A 14814-nucleotide genomic window follows, 5' to 3' on the forward strand; every position below is an offset into this window, starting at 1 on the left:
AGTTATTGGTTAGTAGTTATTGATAGTTAGTGGTTAGTAGTTAGTAGTTTGTCGTTAGTGATAAGTAATTACAAGTTAGCAGTTAGTAGTTGGTAGTTAGTAGTTGGTTTTTAGTACTTACTAATTAGTACTTAATAGTTAGTAGTTACTTGTTAGCAGTTAAAAGTTAAAAGTCGGAAGTTGTTAGTTATTAGTTGGTTTTTAGTAGTTAGTAGTGGTTAAAAAATGGTTAGTAGTTAATAGTTTGTAGTCAGTAGTTACCAGTTAGTAAGTAGCAGTTAGTAGTTAGAAGTTAAAAGATAGTAGTTATTAGTTAAGTGGTAGTAGTTCGTAGTTAGCAGTTAGTAGTTGGTAGTTAGGAGTTAGTAATTAGTAGATAGTAGCTAGTAGTTAGTAGATTGTGGTTAGTAGTTAGTAGTCAGCTGTTAGAAGTTAGTAGATAGTAGTTAGTAGTTAATAGTTACTAGTTAGTAGTTGTTAGTTATTAGTTGGTTTTTAGTAGTAAGTAGTGAGTAGTTACTAGTCAGTAGTTAGCAGTTATTAGTTATTAGTTAGTAGTTATTTGTTAGGTGGTAGTATATTGTAGTTAGTAGTTAGTTGTGAGCAGTTAGTAGTTAGGAGTTAGTTTTTAGTAGATAGTAGATAGTAGTTATAAAGTAGTTGTTAGTAGTCAGTAGTTAAAAGTAAGTAGTTAGTAGTTATTAGTAAGTTGTTAGTAGTTATTGGTTAGTAGTTATTGATAGATAGTGGTTAGTAGTTAGTAGTTTGTCGTTAGTGATTAGTAATTACAAGTTAGCAGTTAGTAGTTGGTAGTTAGTAGTTGGTTTTTAGTACTTACTAATTAGTACTTAGTAGTTAGTAGTTAGTTGTGAGCAGTTAATAGTTAAAAGTCGGAAGTTGTTAGTTATTAGTTGGTTTTTAGTAGTTAGTAGTGGTTAAAAAATGGTTAGTAGTTAATAGTTTGTAGTTAGTAGTTACCAGTTAGTAAGTAGCAGTTAGTAGTTAGAAGTTAAAAGATAGTAGTTATTAGTTAAGTGGTAGTAGTTCGTAGTTAGCAGTTAGTAGTTGGTAGTTAGGAGTTAGTAATTAGTAGATAGTAGCTAGTAGTTAGTAGATTGTGGTTAGTAGTTAGTAGTCAGCTGTTAGAAGTTAGTAGATAGTAGTTAGTAGTTAATAGTTACTAGTTAGTAGTTGTTAGTTATTAGTTGGTTTTTAGTAGTAAGTAGTGAGTAGTTACTAGTCAGTAGTTAGGAGTTGTTAGTTATTAGTTAGTAGTTATTAGTTAGGTGGTAGTATTTTGTAGTTAGTAGTTAGTTGTTAGCAGTTAGTAGTCAGAAGTTAGTTTTTATTAGTTAGTAGACAGTAGTTATAAAGTAGTTGTTAGTAGTCAGTAGTTAAAAATAAGTAGTTAGTAGTTATTAGTTAAAAATAAGTAGTTAGTAGTTATTAGTAAGTTGTTAGTAGTTATTGGTTAGTAGTTATCAGTTAGGTGGTAGTATTTTGTAGTTAGTAGTTAGTTGTTAGCAGTTAGTAGTTAGGAGTTAGTTTTTAGTAGATAGTAGACAGTAGCTAGTAGTTAGTAGATCGTGGTTAGTAGTTAGTAGTCAGCAGTTAGTAGTTAGTAGATAGTAGTTAGTAGTTAATAGTTACTAGTTAGTATTTGATAGTTATTAGTTGGTTTTTAGTAGTTAGTAGTGAGTAGTTACTAGTCAGTAGTTAGGAGTTATTAGTTATTAGTTATTAGTTATTAGTTAGGTGGTAGTATTTTGTAGTTAGCAGTTAGTTGTTAGCAGTTAGTAGTTAGGAGTTAGTTTTTAGAAGATAGTAGATAGTAGTTATAAAGTAGTTGTTAGTAGTCAGTAGTTAAAAGTAAGTAGTTAGTAGTTATTAGTAAGTTGTTAGTAGTTATTGGTTAGTAGTTATTGATAGTTAGTTGTTAGTAGTTAGTAGTTTGTCGTTAGTGATTAGTAATTACAAGTTAGCAGTTAGTAGTTGGTAGTTAGTAGTTGGTTTTTAGTACTTACTAATTAGTACTTAGTAGTTAGTAGTTAGTTGTGAGCAGTTAATAGTTAAAAGTCGGAAGTTGTTAGTTATTAGTTGGTTTTTAGTAGTTAGTAGTGGTTAAAAAATGGTTAGTAGTTAATAGTTTGTAGTTAGTAGTTACCAGTTAGTAAGTAGCAGTTAGTAGTTAGAAGTTAAAAGATAGTAGTTATTAGTTAAGTGGTAGTAGTTCGTAGTTAGCAGTTAGTAGTTGGTAGTTAGGAGTTAGTAATTAGTAGATAGTAGCTAGTAGTTAGTAGATTGTGGTTAGTAGTTAGTAGTCAGCTGTTAGAAGTTAGTAGATAGTAGTTAGTAGTTAATAGTTACTAGTTAGTAGTTGTTAGTTATTAGTTGGTTTTTAGTAGTAAGTAGTGAGTAGTTACTAGTCAGTAGTTAGGAGTTATTAGTTATTAGTTAGTAGTTATTAGTTATGTGGTAGTATTTTGTAGTTAGTTGTTAGTTGTTAGCAGTTAGTAGTTAGGAGTTAGTTTTAGTAGATAGTAGATAGTAGCTAGTAGTTAGTAGATCGTGGTTAGTAGTTAGTAGTCAGCAGTTAGTAGTTAGTAGATAGTAGTTAGTAGTTAATAGTTACTAGTTAGTATTTGTTAGTTATTAGTTGGTTTTTAGTAGTTAGTAGTGAGTAGTTACTAGTCAGTAGTTAGGAGTTATTAGTTATTAGTTAGTAGTTATTAGTTAGGTGGTAGTATTTTGTAGTTAGTAGTTAGTTGTGAGCAGTTAGTAGTTAGGAGTTAGTTTTTAGTAGATAGTAGATAGTAGTTATAAAGTAGTTGTTAGTAGTCAGTAGTTAAAAGTAAGTAGTTAGTAGTTATTAGTAAGTTGTTAGTAGTTATTGGTTAGTAGTTATTGATAGATAGTGGTTAGTAGTTAGTAGTTTGTCGTTAGTGATTAGTAATTACAAGTTAGCAGTTAGTAGTTGGTAGTTAGTAGTTGCTTTTTAGTAGTAAGTAGTGAGTAGTTACTAGTCAGTAGTTAGGAGTTATTGGTTATTAGTTAGTAGTTATTAGTTAGGTGGTAGTATTTTGTAGTTAGTAGTTAGTTGTTAGCAGTTAGTAGTTAAGAGTTAGTTTTTAGTAGATAGTAGATAGTAGTTATAAAGTAGTTGTTAGTAGTCAGTAGTTAAAAGTAAGTAGTTAGTAGTTATTAGTAAGTTGTTAGTAGTTATTGGTTAGTAGTTATTGATAGATAGTGGTTAGTAGTTATTAGTTTGTCATTAGTGATTAGTAATTACAAGTTAGCAGTTAGTAGTTGGTAGTTAGTAGTTGGTTTTTAGTACTTACTAATTAGTACTTAGTAGTTAGTAGTTAGTTGTTAGCAGTTAATAGTTAAAAGTCGGAAGTTGTTAGTTATTAGTTGGTTTTTAGTAGTTAGTAGTGGTTAAAAAATGGTTAGTAGTTAATAGTTTGTAGTTAGTAGTTACCAGTTAGTAAGTAGCAGTTAGTAGATAGAAGTTAAAAGATAGTAGTTATTAGTTAAGTGATAGTAGTTCGTAGTTAGCAGTTAGTAGTTGGTAGTTAGGATTTAGTAATTAGTAGATAGTAGCTAGTAGTTAGTAGATTGTGTTTAGTAGTTAGTAGTTTGTCGTTAGTGGTTAGTAATTACAAGTTAGCAGTTAGTAGTTGGTAGTTAGTAGTTGGTATTTAGTACTTAGTAATTAGTAGTCAGCAGTTAGCAGTTAGTAGATAGTAGTTAGTAGTTAATAGTTACTAGTTAGTAGTTGTTAGTTATTAGTTGGTTTTTAGTAGTAAGTAGTGAGTAGTTACTAGTCAGTAGTTAGGAGTTATTAGTTATTAGTTAGTAGTTATTAGTTAGCTGGTAGTATTTTGTAGTTAGTAGTTAGTTGTTAGCAGTTAGTAGTTAGGAGTTAGTTTTTAGTAGACAGTAGATAGTAGTTATAAGTTAGTTGTTAGTAGTCGGTAGTTAAAAGAAAGTAGTTAGTAGTTATTAGTAAGTTGTTAGTAGTTATTTGTTAGTAGTTATTGATAGTTAGTGGTTAGTAGTTATTAGTTTGTCGTTAGTGATTAGTAATTACAAGTTAGCAGTTAGTAGTTGGTAGTTAGTAGTTGGTTTTTAGTACTTACTAATTAGTACTTAGTAGTTAGTAGTTAGTTGTTAGCAGTTAATAGTTAAAAGTCGGAAGTTGTTAGTTATTTTAGTTATTAGTTGGTTTTTAGTAGTTAGTAGTGGTTAAAAAATGGTTAGTAGTTAATAGTTTGTAGTTAGTAGTTACCAGTTAGTAAGTAGCAGTTAGTAGATAGAAGTTAAAAGATAGTAGTTATTAGTTAAGTGATAGTAGTTCGTAGTTAGCAGTTAGTAGTTGGTAGTTAGGAGTTAGTAATTAGTAGATAGTAGCTAGTAGTTAGTAGATTGTGTTTAGTAGTTAGTAGTTTGTCGTTAGTGGTTAGTAATTACAAGTTAGCAGTTAGTAGTTGGTAGTTAGTAGTTGGTATTTAGTACTTAGTAATTAGTAGTCAGCAGTTAGCAGTTAGTAGATAGTAGTTAGTAGTTAATAGTTTCTAGTTAGTAGTTGTTAGTTATTAGTTGGTTTTTAGTAGTAAGTAGTGAGTAGTTACTAGTCAGTAGTTAGGAGTTATTAGTTATTAGTTAGTAGTTATTAGTTAGGTGGTAGTATTTTGTAGTTAGTAGTTAGTTGTTAGCAGTTAGTAGTTAGGAGTTAGTTTTTAGTAGATAGTAGATAGTATTTATAAAGTAGTTGTTAGTAGTCAGTAGTTAAAAGTAAGTAGTTAGTAGTTATTAGTAAGTTGTTAGTAGTTATTTGTTAGTAGTTATTGATAGTTAGTGGTTAGTAGTTATTAGTTTGTCGTTAGTGATTAGTAATTACAAGTTAGCAGTTAGTAGTTGGTAGTTAGTAGTTGCTTTTTAGTAGTAAGTAGTGAGTAGTTACTAGTCAGTAGTTAGGAGTTATTGGTTATTAGTTAGTAGTTATTAGATAGTTGGTAGTATTTTGTAGTTAGTAGTTAGTTGTTAGCAGTTAGTAGTTAGGAGTTAGTTTTTAGTAGATAGTAGATAGTATTTATAAAGTAGTTGTTAGTAGTCAGTAGTTAAAAGTAAGTAGTTAGTAGTTATTAGTAAGTTGTTAGTAGTTATTTGTTAGTAGTTATTGATAGTTAGTGGTTAGTAGTTATTAGTTTGTCGTTAGTGATTAGTAATTACAAGTTAGCAGTTAGTAGTTGGTAGTTAGTAGTTGGTTTTTAGTACTTACTAATTAGTACTTAGTAGTTAGTAGTTAGTTGTTAGCAGTAAATAGTTAAAAGTCGGAAGTTGTTAGTTATTAGTTGGTTTTTAGTAGTTAGTAGTGGTTAAAAAATGGTTAGTAGTTAATAGTTTGTAGTTAGTAGTTACCAGTTAGTAAGTAGCAGTTAGTAGATAGAAGTTAAAAGATAGTAGTTATTAGTTAAGTGATAGTAGTTCGTAGTTAGCAGTTAGTAGTTGGTAGTTAGGAGTTAGTAATTAGTAGATAGTAGCTAGTAGTTAGTAGATTGTGTTTAGTAGTTAGTAGTTTGTCGTTAGTGGTTAGTAATTACAAGTTAGCTGTTAGTAGTTGGTAGTTAGTAGTTGGCATTTAGTACTTAGTAATTAGTAGTCAGCAGTTAGCAGTTAGTAGATAGTAGTTAGTAGTTAATAGTTACTAGTTAGTAGTTGTTAGTTATTAGTTGGTTTTTAGTAGTAAGTAGTGAGTAGTTACTAGTCAGTAGTTAGGAGTTATTAGTTACTAGTTAGTAGTTATTAGTTAGCTGGTAGTATTTTGTAGTTAGTAGTTAGTTGTTAGCAGTTAGTAGTTAGGAGTTAGTTTTTAGTAGACAGTAGATAGTAGTTATAAGTTAGTTGTTAGTAGTCAGTAGTTAAAAGTAAGTAGTTAGTAGTTATTAGTAAGTTGTTAGTAGTTATTAGTTAGTAGTTATTAATAGTTAGTAGTTAGTAGTTAGTAGTTTGTCGTTAGTGGTTAGTAATTACAAGTTAGCAGTTAGTAGTTGGTAGTTAGTAGTTGGTATTTAGTACTTAGTAATTAGTAGTCAGCGGTTAGCAGTTAGTAGATTGTAGTTAGTAGTTAATAGTTACTAGTTAGTTATTGATAGTTATTAGTTGGTTTTTAGTAGTTAGTAGTGAGTAGTTACTAGTCAGTAGTTAGGAGTTAATAGTTATTAGTTAGTAGTTATTACTTAGGTGGTAGTATTTTGTAGTTAGTAGTTAGTTGTTAGCAGTTAGTAGTTAGGAGTTAGTTTTTAGTAGATAGTAGATAGTATTTATAAAGTAGTTGATAGTAGTCAGTAGTTAAAAGTAAGTAGTTAGTAGTTATTAGTAAGTTGTTAGTAGTTATTGGTTAGTAGTTATTGATAGTTAGTGGTTAGTACTTAGTAGTTTGTCGTTAGTGATTAGTAATTACAAGTTAGCAGTTAGTAGTTGGTAGTTAGTAGTTGGTTTTTAGTACTTACTAATTAGTACTTAGTAGTTAGTAGTTAGTTGTTAGCAGTTAATAGTTAAAAGTCGGAAGTTGTTAGTTATTAGTTGGTTTTAGTAGTTAGTAGTGGTCAAAAAATGGTTAGTAGTTAATAGTTTGTAGTTAGTAGTTACCAGTTAGTAAGTATCAGTTAGTAGATAGAAGTTAAAAGATAGTAGTTATTAGTTAAGTGGTAGTAGTTGGTAGTTAGGAGTTAGTAATTAGTAGATAGTAGCTAGTAGTTAGTAGATTGTGTTTAGTAGTTAGTAGTCAGCAGTTAGTAGTTAGTAGATAGTAGTTAGTAGTTAATAGTTACTAGTTAGTAGTTGTTAGTTATTAGTTGGTTTTTAGTAGTAAGTAGTGAGTAGTTACTAGTCAGTAGTTTGGAGTTATTAGTAGTTAGTTAGTAGTTATTAGTTAGGTGGTAGTATTTTGTAGTTAGTAGTTAGTTGTTAGCAGTTAGTAGTTAGGAGTTAGTTTTTAGTAGACAGTAGATAGTAGTTATAAGTTAGTTGTTAGTAGTCAGTAGTTAAAAGTAAGTAGTTAGTAGTTATTAGTAAGTTGTTAGTAGTTATTAGTTAGTAGTTATTAATAGTTAGTAGATAGTAGTTTGTCGTTAGTGGTTAGTAATTACAAGTTAGCAGTTAGTAGTTGGTAGTTAGTTGTTAGTAGTTATTAGTTATTAGTTAGTACTTATTAGTTAGGTGGTAGTATTTTGTAGTTAGTAGTTAGTTGTTAGCAGTTAGTAGTTATAAGTTAGTTGTTAGTAGTCAGTAGTTAAAAGTAAGTAGTTAGTAGTTATTAGTAAGTTGTTAGTAGTTATTGGTTAGTAGTTATTAATAGATAGTAGTTAGTAGTTACTAACTACTAACTAATTAGTAGTTAGTAGTTAGTAGTTAGTTGTTAGCAGTTAATAGTTACTAGTCAGAAGTTATTAGTTATTAGTTTGTTTTTAGTAGTTAATAGTGGTTAAAAAATGGCTGGTAGTTAGTAGTTAATATTTGTAGTTAGTAGTTACCAGTTAGTAATTAGCAGTTAGTAGTTAGAAGTTAAAAGATAGTAGTTATTAGTTAAGTGGTAGTAGTTCGTGGTTAGCAGTTAGTAGTTGGTAGTTAGGAGTTACTAGTTAGTAGATGGTAGTTAGTAATTAATAGTTACTAGTTAGTAGTTGTTAGTTATTAGTTGGTTTTTAGTAGTTAATAGTGAGTAGTTACTAGTCAGTAGTTAGGAGTTATTAGTAATTAGTTAGTAGTTATTAGTTAGGTGGTAGCATTCTGTAGTTAGTAATTAGTTGTTAGCAGTTAGTAGTTAGGAGTTAGTTTTTAGTAGATAGTAGATAGTAGTTATAAGTTAGTTGTTAGTAGTCAGTAGTTAAAAGTAAGTAGTTAGTAGTTATTAGTAAGTTGTTAGTAGATATTGGTTAGTAGTTATTAATAGTTAGTGGTTAGTAGTTAGTAGTTTGTCGTGAGTGATTAGTAATTACAAGTTAGCAGTTAGTAGTTAGTAGTTAGTAGTTAGTTGTTAGCAGTTGATGGTTACTAGTCAGAAGTTATTAGTTATTAGTTGGTTTTTAATAGTTAGTAGTGGTTAAAAAATGGTTAGTAGTTAGTAGTTAATATTTGTAGTTAGTAGTTACCAGTTAGTAATTAGCAGTTAGTAGTTAGAAGTTAAAAGATAGTAGTTATTAGTTAAGAGGTAGTAGTTCGCAGTTAGCAGTTAGTAGTTGGTAGTTAGGAGTTAGTAATTAGTAGATAGTAGCTAGTAGTTAGTAGTCAGCAGTTCGTAGTTAGTAGATGGTAGTTAGTAATTAATGGTTACTAGTTAGTAGTTGTTAGTTATTAGTTGGTTTTTAGTAGTTAATAGTGAGTAGTTACTAGTCAGTAGTTATGAGTTATTAGTTATTAGTTAGTAGTTATTAGTTAGTTGTTAGCAGTTAGTAGTTAGGAGTTAGTTTTTAGTAGATAGTAGATAGTAGTTATAAGTTAGTTGTTAGTAGTCAGTGGTTAGAAGTAAGTAGTTAGTAGTTATTAGTAAGTTGTCAGTAGTTATTAGTTAGTAGTTATTAGTTAGTAGTTATTAGTTATTTGTTAGCAGTTAGTAGTTAGGAGTTAGTTTTTAGTAGATAGTAGATAGTAGTTATAAGTTAGTAATTAGTAGTCAGTAGTTTGTCGTTAGTGGTTAGTAATTAAAAGTTAGCAGTTAGTAGTTGGTAGCTAGTAGTTGGTATTTAGTACTTAATAATTAGTAGTTAGTAGTTGGTAGTTAGTTGTTAGTATTTAAAAATTACTAGTTAGTAGTTATTAGTTATTAGTTGGTTTTTAGTAGTTAGTAATGATTAGTTAATGGTTAGTAGTTAGAAGTTAATAGATAGTAGTTATTAGTTAAGTGGTATTAGTTCGTAGTTAGCAGTTAGTAGTTGGTAGTTAGGAGTTAGTAATTAGCAGATAGTAGCTAGTAGTTAGTAGATTGTGGTTAGTAGTTAGTAGTCAGCAGTTAGTAGTTAGTAGATAGTAGTTAGTAGTTAATAGTTACTAGTTAGTAGTTATTATTTTTAGTTGGTTTGTCGTTAATAGTGAGTAGTTACTAGTCAGTAGTTAATAGTTAATAGTTAGTAGTTAGTAGTTAATAGTTAGTAGACTGAAGATAGTAGTTATTAGTGAGTTTTTAGTAGTCAGTAGTTAAAAGTAAGTAGTTAGCAGTTATCAGCTAGTAGTTAGTGATTATCAGTTAGCAGTTAGTAGTTGGTAGTTAGTAGTCAGTATCTAGTAGTCAGTAGTTAGTAATTAATAGTTACTAGATATTAGTTATTAGTTATTAGTTGATTTTTAGTAGTTAGTAGTGAGTAGCTACTAGTCAATAGTTAGTAGTTAATAGTTAGTAGTTAGTAGGTACCAGTTAGCAGTTAGTAGTTAGCAGTTAGTTGTTAGTAGTTAGTAAGTTGTTAGCAAATTGTATTTGGTTGTTAGTAATCAGCAGTTAGTAGTTAGAAGTTAGTGGTCAGTAGCTATTAGTTAAGTTGCAGTAGTTCGTAGTTAGTAGTTAGTAGTTAGTAGTTAGGAGTTAGTAGATAGTAGATAGTAGGTAGTAGTTAATAGTTAGTAGCTAGTAGTTAGTAGATTGTGGTTAGTAGTTAGTAGTCAGCAGTTACTACATAGTAGATAGTAGTTAGCGGTTAATAGTTATTAGGTAGTTGTTAGTAGCAAGTTGTTGGTAGTTAGTAGTTAGTAGTTGGTAGTTAGGAATTAGTAATTAGTAGATAGTAGCTAGTAGTTAGTAGATTGTGGTTAGTCGTTAGTAGTCAGCAGTTAGTAGTTAGTAGATGGTAGTTAGTAATTAATAGTTACTAGTTAGTAGTTGTTAGTTATTAGTTTGTTTTTAGTAGTTAATAGTGAGTAGTTACTAGTCAGTAGTTAGGAGTTATTAGTTAGTTGTTAGCAGTTAGTAGTTAGGAGTTAGTTTTTAGTAGATTGTGGATAGGAGTTATAAGTTAGTTGTTAGTAGTCAGTAGTCAAAAGTATGTAGTTAGTAGTTATTAGTAAGTTGTTAGTAGTTATTGGTTAGTAGTAATTAATAGTTAGTAGTTAGTAGTCAGTAGTTTGTCGTTAGTGGTTAGTAAGTAAAAATTAGCAGATAGTAGTTGGTAGCTAGTAGTTGGTATTTAGCACTTAATAATTAGCAGTTAGTAGTTGGTAGTTAGTAGTCAGTATTTAGTAGTCAGTAGTTAGTAGTTAGTAGTTATTTGTTAGTATTTAGTAGTTAGTAGTTAGTAATTAATAGTTACTAGTTATTAGTTATTAGTTATTAGTTGATTTTTAGTAGTTAGTAGTGAGTAGCTACTAGTCAATAGTTAGTAGTTAATAGTTAGTAGTTAGTAGGTACCAGTTAGCAGTTAGTAGTTAGCAGTTAGTTGTTAGTAGTTAGTAAGTTGTTAGCAAATTGTATTTGGTTGTTAGTAATCAGCAGTTAGTAGTTAGAAGTTAGTGGTCAGTAGCTATTATTTAAGTTGCAGTAGTTCGTAGTTAGTAGTTAGGAGTTAGTAGATAGTAGATAGTAGGTAGTAGTTAATACTTAGTAGCTAGTAGTTAGTAGATTGTGGTTAGTAGTTAGTAATCAGCAGTTACTAGATAGTAGATAGTAGTTAGCGGTTAATAGTTATTAGGTAGTTGTTAGTAGCAAGTTGTTGGTACTTAGTAGTTAGTAGTTGGTAGTTAGGAATTAGTAATTAGTAGATAGTAGCTAGTAGTTAGTAGATTGTGGTTAGTCGTTGGTAGTCAGCAGTTAGTAGTTAGTAGATGGTAGTTAGTAATTAATAGTTACTAGTTAGTAGTTGTTAGTTATTAGTTTGTTTTTAGTAGTTAATAGTGAGTAGTTACTAGTCAGTAGTTAGGAGTTATTAGTTAGTTGTTAGCAGTTAGTAGTTAGGAGTTAGTTTTTAGTAGATTGTAGATAGGAGTTATAAGTTAGTTGTTAGTAGTCAGTAGTTAAAAGTATGTAGTTAGTAGTTATTAGTAAGTTGTTGGTAGTTATTGGTTAGTAGTAATTAATAGTTAGTAGTTAGTAGTCAGTAGTTTGTCGTTAGTGGTTAGTAATTAAAAATTAGCAGATAGTAGTTGGTAGCTAGTAGTTGGTATTTAGCACTTAATAATTAGCAGTTAGTAGTTGGTAGTTAGTAGTCAGTAGTTAGTAGTTAGTAGTTATTTGTTAGTATTTAGTAGTTAGTAGTTAGTAATTAATAGTTACTAGTTATTAGTTATTAGTTATTAGTTGATTTTTAGTAGTCAGTAGTGAGTAGCTACTAGTCAATAGTTAGTAGTTAATAGTTAGTAGTTAGTAGGTACCAGTTAGCAGTTAGTAGTTAGCAGTTAGTTGTTAGTAGTTAGTAAGTTGTTAGCAAATTGTATTTGGTTGTTAGTAATCAGCAGTTAGTAATTAGAAGTTAGTGGTCAGTAGCTATTAGTTAAGTTGCAGTAGTTCGTAGTTAGTAGTTAGTAGTTAGTAGTTAGGAGTTAGTAGATAGTAGTTAGTAGGTAGTAGTTAATAGTTAGTAGCTAGTAGTTAGTAGATTGTAATTAGTAGTTAGTAGTCAGCAGTTACTAGATAGTAGATAGTAGTTAGCGGTTAATAGTTATTAGGTAGTTGTTAGTAGCAAGTTGTTGGTACTTAGTAGTTAGAAGTTGGTAGTTAGGAGTTAGTAATTAGTAGATAGTAGCTAGTAGTTAGTAGATTGTGGTTAGTCGTTAGTAGTCAGCAGTTAGTAGTTAGTAGATGGTAGTTAGTAATTAATAGTTACTAGTTAGTAGTTGTTAGTTATTAGTTTGTTTTTAGTAGTTAGTAGTGAGTAGTTACTAGTCAGTAGTTAGGAGTTATTAGTTAGTTGTTAGCAGTTAGTAGTTAGGAGTTAGTTTTTAGTAGATTGTAGATAGGAGGTATAAGTTAGTTGTTAGTAGTCAGTAGTTAAAAGTATGTAGTTAGTAGTTATTAGTAAGTTGTTAGTAGTTATTGGTTAGTAGTAATTAATAGTTAGTAGTTAGTAGTCAGTAGTTTGTCGTTAGTGGTTAGTAATTAAAAGTTAGCAGATAGTAGTTGGTAGCTAGTAGTTAGTATTTAGCACTTAATAATTAGCAGTTAGTAGTTGGTAGTTAGTTGTTAGTAGTTAATAGTTACTAGTTAGTGGTTATTAGTTATTAGTTGGTTTTTAGTAGTTAGTAATGATTAGTTAATGGTTAGTAGTTAGTAGTTAATAGTTAGTAGTTAGTAGTTACCAGCCAGTGATTAGCAGTTAGTAGTTAGAAGTTAGTAGATAGTAGTTATTAGATAAGTGGTAGTAGTTCGTAGTTAGCAGTTAGTAGCTGGTAGTTAGGAGTTAGTAATTGGTAGATAGTAGCTAGTAGTTAGTAGATTGTGATTAGTAGATTGTTGTCAGCAGTTAGTAGTTAGTAGATAGTAGTTGGTAGTTAATAGTTACTAGTTAGTAGTTATTAGTTATTAGTTGATTTTTAGTAGTTATTAGTGAGTAGCTACTAGTCATTAGTTGGTAGTTAATAGTTAGTAGTTAGTAGGTACCAGTTAGCAGTTAGTAGTTAGCAAAAAGTTGTTAGTAGTTAGTAAGTTGTTAGCAGCTTGTATTTAGTTGTTAGTAATTAGCAGTTAGTAGTTAGAAGTTAGTGGTCAGTAGTTATTAGTTAGTAGTTAGTAGATAGTAGGTAGTAGTTAATAGTTAGTAGCTAGTAGTTAGTAGATTGTGGTTAGTATTTAGTAGTCATCAGTTACTAAATAGTAGATAGTAGTTAGCGGTTAATAGTTATTATGTAGTTGTTAGTAGCAAGTTGTTGGTACTTAGTAGTTAGTAGTTAGTAATTAGTAGTCAGTATGCAGCTAGAAGTTAGTAGTTAGTTTTTAGTAGTTAGTAGATAGTTTATAGTTATTATTAGCTAGTAGTTATTGAATAGTTGTTAGAAGTTAGTGGATAGTGGTTAGTAGTTAGTATTTAGCAGTTAGTACTTAGTAGTTATTCGTTAGGTGTAGTATTTTGTAGTTAGTAATTAGTATTTAGTAGTTAGGAGTTAGTAGTTAGTAGATAGTAGATAGTAGTTTTTAGTTAGTTGTTAGTAGTCAGTAGTTAAAATTAAGTAGTTAGCAGTTATTAGTTAGTTGTTAGTTGTAATTAGTTAGCAGCTAGTAATAATTAGTAGTTAGAAGTTATTAGTTAGTGATTATCAGTTAGCAGTTAGTAGTTGGTAATTAGTAGTCAGTATATAGTAGTCAGTAGTTAGTAGTTAGTAGTTATTAGTTAGTATTTAGTAGTTAGTTGTTAGTAATTAAGTTACTAGTTAGTAGTTATTAGTTATTAGTTTATCTTTAGTAGTAAGTAGTGAGTAGCTACTAGTCAATAGTTAGTAGTTAATAGTTAGTAAATAGTAGGTACCAGTTAGCAGTTAGTAGTTAGCAGTTAGTTGTTAGTAGTTAGTAAGTTGTTAGCAGCTTGTATTTAGTTGTTAGTAATTAGCAGTTAGTAGTTAGAAGTTAGTGGTCAGTAGTTATTAGTTTAGTTGTAGTAGTTCGTAGTTAGTAGTTAATAGTTAGTAGTTAGGAGTTAATAGTTGGTAGATAGTAGGTAGTATTTAATAGTTAGTAGCTAGTAGTTAGTAGATTGTGATTAGTAGTTAGTAGTCAGCAGTTACTAAATAGTAGATAGTAGTTAGCGGTTAAAAGTTTTTAGGTAGTTGTTAGTAGCAAGTTGTTGGTACTTAGTAGTTAGTAGTTAGTGATTGGTAGTCAGTATGCAGTTAGTAGTTAGTAGTTAGTATTTAGTAGTTAGTAGATCGTAGATAGTTATTATTAGCTAGTAGTTGTTAGTTAGTTGTTAGAAGTTAGTGCATAGTGGTTAGTAGTTAGTGTTTAGCAGTTAGTACTTAGTAGTTAGGTGTAGTATTTTGTAGTTAGTAAATAGTGGTTAGTAGTTAGGAGTTAGTAGTTAGTAGATAGTAGTTTTTAGTTAGTTGTTAGTATTCAGTAGTTAAAATTAAAGAGTTAGTAGTTATTAGTTAGTTTTTCGTAGTTATTAGTTATCAGTTAGTAATTGTTAGTAGTTAGTAGTTAGTAGTTAGTAGTTAGTAGTTAGTAGTTAGTAGTTAGTAGTTAGTAGTTAGTAGTTAGCAGTTAGTAGTTATAAGTTAGCAGTTGTTAGTTGGTAGTTAGTAGTAAGTATTTAGTAGTTGGTAGTTACTAGTTAGTAGTTAGTAGTCAGCAGTTACTAGATAGTAGATAGTAGTTAGCGGTTAATAGTTATTAGGTAGTTGTTAGTAGCAAGTTGTTGGTACTTAGTAGTTAGTAGTTAGTAATTAGTAGTCAGTATGCAGTTAGTAGTTAGTAGTTAGTATTAAGTAGTTAGTAGATAGTAGATAGTTATTATTAGCTAGTAGTTATTAGATAGTTGTTAGAAGTTAGTGGATAGTGGTTAGTAGTTACTGTTTAGCAGTTAGTACTTAGTAGTTAGGTGTAGTATTTTGTAGTTAGTAATTAGTAGTTAGTAGTTAGGAGTTAGTAGTTAGTAGATTGTAGATAGTAGTTTTTAGTTAGTTGTTAGTAGTTAGTAGTCAGTAGTTAAAATTAAGTAGTTAGTAGTTATTAGTTAGTTTTTCGTAGTTATTAGTTAGTAGTTAGTAGTTAGTAGTTAATAGTTTGTAGTTATTAGTTAGTAGTTAGTAGTTAGTAGTTAGTATTCAGTAGTTAGTAGTTAGTAGTTAATAGTTACTGGTTAGTAGTTTTTAGTTATTAGTTGGTTTTGAGTAGTTAGT

Source organism: Convolutriloba macropyga, chromosome 12, assembly GCF_964194025.1.
Source record: "Convolutriloba macropyga chromosome 12, txConMacr16.3, whole genome shotgun sequence".
NCBI lineage: Eukaryota > Metazoa > Xenacoelomorpha > Acoela > Convolutidae > Convolutriloba > Convolutriloba macropyga.